The sequence below is a fragment of the Pinus tabuliformis genome, chromosome 5_1 (genome assembly GCF_031772625.1).
Source record: "Pinus tabuliformis cultivar Carrire ecotype Pingquan chromosome 5_1, CPIR1, whole genome shotgun sequence".
Lineage (NCBI taxonomy): Eukaryota > Viridiplantae > Streptophyta > Pinopsida > Pinales > Pinaceae > Pinus > Pinus tabuliformis.
Genome location: NC_142305.1, coordinates 585258488 through 585263681, shown reverse-complemented (window position 1 = coordinate 585263681; position 5194 = coordinate 585258488). Strand labels below are relative to the sequence as shown.

Below are 5194 nucleotides of genomic sequence, written 5' to 3'. Positions count from 1 at the left end.
TTCATCAATCAGTCCAGGAGGAAAATGAAATAAAAATCCATTGCATCCCTATTCAAAAACCTGCTGTAGAAATTTCGCACGCAAACTTGAAATTTGAAATTCCAGGCACCATTCCATTTCAGTTCACGGCAAATCCACCACGATGTATGTATGCTTCTAAATGTATGGGCATCTATGCATGCTTATGTATGGTGACTGGTCGCTATCGGGCGCATTAAAGGCCTGATAGTAGGTTGGTTAGCTCTTGCCGAAATGACACATTGCAGACACATTGTAGCTGATCCTGATGGATATATGGATGCTAAATTCCATAAACAATCTTGATGGATGCCATATGTACGCATGTCCATTGCCCAGTTTGAATTTTAGATTTTGAATTTCCCTGCCTGAAAGGCCTGTGATTTCCGGTTGGACTTCAAAAGAGTGATATTAAATCCCATTGCAAGTCAAGGGGTACAATACACCACAAACAGTTGCAGAAAAAGTCATTTCTGCCATTCTCATTGTGAAATAGATGTTAAAATAAGATAATTATTTTTACATGAGAAGTTGGCTAAACATAAAGAGTTAACTAAGTGATTGAGTGTTTGAGTGTTGAGTCAAGTCGAGTTAAGTGATAGATGTGTGGTTGCATGTGCATGTATTTCAAGGCAATTCACTAATGGAAAATTATAAATATCTTTCACCGAGTTCATTGTAAGCATCATGTTTTATGTGATCAATAGAAAACCAACCATTATTGTTTTAGGTGCGAATTTATGTTTTGTCTCCTCCACTTTTTCAACAAATTGGTATTGGAGCCAAGTTACAAAAAAATGAGGAAAAACTGATGCAATCCGTGTGAGAAGAGAAATCTATTTTTTTCTCGCAGTTTGAGCATTAAGGCATCTATATGGAGTAGTTTAACAAGGCGGAGGAATTGTCTGGTTTTTGTCGCCGCCTGGAAAAATGTCCAGCTCCAGCCATTAGCAATTCCTCCGCCCTCCACAACCCTCCACGAGCTCCACCACCCTCCACCACCTTTCCGCATGAAAGTCCTGATTTGATTCCAGCTGGTCTGACAGAATTCGCGCCGCGGGGAGTTAATGCGCATTTCAATTCAAAATTTTACAAACCGCGTCTTTACCATTTGGAGAATGTACCTGCGCGTTCAACATTGGCGCAATGAAGGCAACACCTTTACCATTCGGAGAAGTGCGGAGAGTATGCAACACCCAGGGAGGAAAACTGAAAGAGGCATTTCGGATTCTGCAGGAGGAGAGCATTGGAGTGGTGTGGTGTACGTATGATTGGGTGCTAGAGGATTGTGTTCTGGAGAAAGCATGGGAAGAAGCCAAATTCATCCAAGCCCACATGATCCAAACCAGATTCAACGCAGATACAGTTTTAGCAACTAAGCTTTTGGGACTATATTCCAAGTGTGGGAATTTGGTGGAAGCTCGCCAAGTGTTCGATGGAATGTTTGAACTGAATGTAGCCTCATGGACTGCTATGATCGGTGCTTACTCTGGGTATGGATATGGTGAGAAGGCGCTGAAGTTGTTTTATGAGATGCAAAACAAGGACCTATATATAAGTGGCCACAACAAATAGCATTCTGGAGTCTGGACTACAAAATTGTGATTACAACAAGGCTGTAGAGCCCTTCTAAAGTTGGATACCATGTAAAAATCCAGTGAGAGTTGAAGGCATTCACTCAGCTTTCTACATCTTTGAGTCATCGGTCCCCTCTTGTTGTGTATATATACAAAATGCAATGATTGCTGGATATATACAAAATGGGTATCTTGATGAAGTAGTGACGCTGTTTCAAGGAATGCGAGAACGAGATATTGTATCGTGGGGTACAATGGTTGTAGGTTATGTACAGAGTGGGTATTTCTATGAGGCGTTGACACTTTTTCAGGAACTGCAATCAACTGATATGAAGCCAGACTTGGACACATTTTCCGGTGTGCTTCTAGCATGTGCCAATTTGGTAGCTCTGCGCCGCGGGGAGTTAATGCGCGTTTCAATTCAAAATTTTGCAAACCGCGTCTTTACCATTCGAAGAATGTACCTGCGCGTTCAACATTGGCTCAATGAAGGCAACACCTTTACCATTAGGAGAAGCGCGGAGAGTATGAACACCCATGGAGGAAAACTGTAAGAGGCATTTCGGATTTTGCAGGAGGAGAGCATTGGAGTGGTGTGGTGTACGTATGACTGGGTGCTAGAGGAGTGTGTTATGGAGAAAGCATAGGAAGAAGCCAAATTCATCCAAGCCCACATGATCCGAACTGGATTCAACGGAGATACAGTTTTAGCAACTAAGCTTTTGGGACTATATTCCAAGTGCGGGAATTTGGTCGAAGCTCGCCAAGTGTTCGATGGAATGTTTGAACCGAATGTAGCCTCATGGAATGCTATGATCGGTGCTTACTCTGGGTATGGATATGGTAAGAAGGCGCTAAAGTTGTTTATGAGATGCAAAACAAGGACCTGTATATAAGTGGCCACAACAAATAGCATTCTGGAGTCTGGACTACAAAATTGTGATTATAGCAAGGTTGTAGAGCCCTTCTAAAGTTGGCTACCATGTAAAAATCTAGTGAGAGTTGAAGGCATTCACTCAGCTTTCTGCATCTTTGAGTCATCAATCCCCTCTTGTTGTGTATATATACAAAATGCAATGATTGCTGGATATATACAAAATGGGTATCTTGATGAAGCAGTGAAGCTGTTTCAAGGAATGCCAGAACGAGATATTGTATCATGGAATACAATGGTTGTAGGTTATGTATAGAGTGGGCATTTCTATGAGGCATTGACACTTTTTCAGGAACTGCAATCAACTGATATGAAGCCAGACTTGGACACATTTGCCGGTGTGCTTCCAGCATGTGCCAATTTGGTAGCTCTGGGACATGGCAAGTTGGTCCACAATTGTATAGTTAAAAATGGATTTCAATCTGATCATGATGATTTTGTGGGTAGTGCCCTGGTAGACATGTATTCCAAATGTGGTACTATAAAGGATGCACGTCGGGTTTTTGATAGAATGCCTAGACGTGATGTGGTGTCATGGAATGCAATGATATTAGGATATGCAATGCATGGTCATGGTAGGGAGACCCTCTTACTCTTTGAAGAAATGAAAGAGGCTGGCACCATGCTAGACAATGTAACCTTTGTTGGTGTCTTGTCTGCTTGCAGCCATGGAGGCTTGGTGAAGGATGGCTAGAAATATTTTCATTGCATGAGTCAGAATTATCACATGGAACCAGAGCTTGAGCACTATGTGTGCATGGTTGACCTCCTTGGTCGTGTTGGGCATCTGGATGAGGTGCAAGTCTTTATTGACAAAATGCCAATAAATCCTGGACCAGCTGTGTGGAGATCTTTACTAGGTGCCTGTAAGGTCCATAAGAATATAGAACTAGGAGAATCTGTGGCACAACTACTTTTTGAGTTAGATCCTGAAAATGCGTCACCGTATGTGCAACTGGCAAACATCTATGCAGCGGCGGGTAGGTGGGATGATGCAGAAAATGTCCGGAAAATGATGAAAGATGGGGGGTAAAAAAGATGCCAGGATGCAGCTGGATTGAGGTAAATAACAGGGTTTATGTTTTCATGGCAGGAAACAGATCAAACTTACAGATGCAGGACATTTTTGCAGAGTTGGAAAGGTTGTCTGGGTATATGAAAGAGGCAGGATATGTGCCGGACACAGACTTTGTGCTGCATGATGTGGAAGAGGAGCAGAAGGAACATGTTCTCTTCCACCATAGTGAGAAGTTGGCCATTGTATTTGGGCTTATCAACACATATCATGGGACAACCATTAGAATTGTTAAAAACCTTCGAGTGTGTGGTGACTGTCATTCTGCCACTAAGTTCATTTCCAAGATTGCTTTACGAGAAATCATTATGAGAGATACTAAACGTTTCCATCATTTCAAGGACGACAGTGTTCTTGTGGGGATTTTTGGTGATATGCTACTTAAAAATGGATTATACCTAGGCTGAAATAATGACAAACTTGTGTATATCTGCTCTGTGTTGCTAATGCACTTAATTTTTTCAAGAACTTCTGTGTCGAGAGATTCTATTTATTAATCTGAATCAGATAAATTACTTTCGAAAATGATACTTCATCGTAGAGTATATATGTTTGGTGGCAGGCCTTAACTTCTTCAGAGAACATTGTATTAAGCACTTCTTGAAGATTTGATTTTGTTAGCTTTTAATATTTTAGTTTATTATACTGCTTATAAATCTTTAGCACTCAAGTGTGGTAAATTTTTTAGTATGCTAGTTCTTAGTATAAAAGTATATGATATCTGTTATGAATGCAAATATATGAACCCAGAAATTACTCAATGACATATTGATCTTACTGAAAACAACGAAATAAATGTAGCTAGGTCTGTAACAATAAATTCAACAATCTATATCACGACAGATTCCAGTATACTAAGGAAATTCAACAATAGTAAAATAAATACAGAAGATATATTTGGAATTCCAATTATGCCTCCATTGCTCCCCGATACTCCTTGAGCCTTTTTTGATGGAGCAAGCCAGAGACATATTGTGAAAATTCCTTGAATGCAATTACTGGAGATTTATCTTCTAACTGTTAGCAGTTTGTTTGTCTTCTGAATTATTATTCAGCAAACAACGATAAATTCACAATTGCATTCTTCACAATAAAAATGTTGCGGAAATATAAAATACAGAACTGAGAAATAGATGCACACATACAAAAATTGACATTGTTGTTTTTGGACAATTGTTCCTGGAAAAACCCCGAAGGGAAAACTAGTGCAGTAGACGAGGGTTTTATTAATTCTTCAGCAAATTCAAGAGTACAAAGATCTTCTTGCTAATCTGGCAAAGCTCTAGCAATATACTACTGACAAAATAATCTGGAAGACACCCTTGTCTCCTTTTGCAACTGATCTAGTCTCTCCTAGCCTGCTTGCACTCTCCCTTGCCACTCACCAAAAATGCGCAATGCCTAGCTAAATAAAAACTGCACAGTCCCAGAAATGCTTCTAGGTGAGATGTTTAGCTTCCCTCTACCTCTATAACCCACTCACTCTGCCTCGGGACCCTAATTCGATAACTTGCAACTGAAACATGGCTCCTCCGGCAACTTGCACCGGGAAATCTGGCTAACTTGCACTACTGTATTCAGCCTCCTCTT

At 40.5% G+C, this 5194-nt stretch overlaps 2 pseudogenes; both read left to right on the top strand.

Moving 5' to 3' along the window:
- Positions 1–2269: 2269 nt before the first annotated feature.
- LOC149166192 (putative pentatricopeptide repeat-containing protein At3g23330 pseudogene) lies at positions 2270–3223 on the top strand (annotated as a pseudogene).
- A 33-nt stretch (positions 3224–3256) lies between these two features.
- LOC149166191 (pentatricopeptide repeat-containing protein At4g30700 pseudogene) lies at positions 3257–4011 on the top strand (annotated as a pseudogene).
- The last annotated feature ends 1183 nt before the right edge of the window (positions 4012–5194 follow it).